Source organism: Alexandromys fortis, unplaced genomic scaffold (assembly GCF_014885135.2).
Source record: "Alexandromys fortis isolate MF-2015 unplaced genomic scaffold, M_Fortis_MF-2015_v1.1 scaffold_31, whole genome shotgun sequence".
Taxonomy (NCBI): Eukaryota; Metazoa; Chordata; class Mammalia; order Rodentia; family Cricetidae; genus Alexandromys; species Alexandromys fortis.
In genome coordinates this window covers 14,384,504-14,385,307 of record NW_026067974.1, presented here as the reverse complement: position 1 = coordinate 14,385,307, position 804 = coordinate 14,384,504, and positions in this window count along the sequence as shown.

The window sequence follows — 804 nt, the reverse complement described above, 5'->3', positions numbered from 1 at the left end:
AGATTCTTTCCCCTGAGTTCCTCTCTTTCCCGGAAGTCCCACCTAGCCATTCCTGCCTAGCTATTGGCTGCTCGACTTTTTAGTAAACCAATGTCTTCACACAGTGTACAAATATCCCGCAATACCCGAGTGCTGGGTTTACAAACATATACCACACTCAGCTCTTTTTAAACATTGTTTATTTGCTTTGTTTTATTTGTGTGAGGGCACAAGTGCAGACAAACACTGTCATGATGTAGGGGTGAAGATCAGAGGAGCTCTTGTGTTGTGAGTCAGCTCTTTCCTGCTACCCTGTGGGATCCAGGAATCAAATTTAGGCGTCAGGCTTACTCACAAACACCTCTTCCTGCTGAGTCACCTCACCACACACTCACGCGCATGCGCACACACAAACACACGCACACACGTACACACACACACAAACACACACTCACGTTCATGTCCAAGTCCACATATACATACACATATACATATAGTCACTTTAGGAATTGTGAAGCAGTATCTCACTTTATTTTGTTGTTGTTTTGAGACAGGGTTTCTCTGTGTAACCCTGGCTGTCCTGGAACTTGTTCTGTAGGCCAGGCTGGCCTCAAACTCACTGCCCGGCGCCCAAGGAGGCCAGAACAAGTCATCAGATCTCCTAGAGCTGGAGTTACAGGCAGTTGTGAGCTGCCAAGTAGGTGATGTAAATGGATACTGGGTTCTCTGGAAGAGCAGCCAGTACTCTTAACCGCCGAGCTGTCTCTCCAGGCCCTGAATGTATCTTTCCATCATCTATCTGTCTGTCTGTCTATCTATGTATCT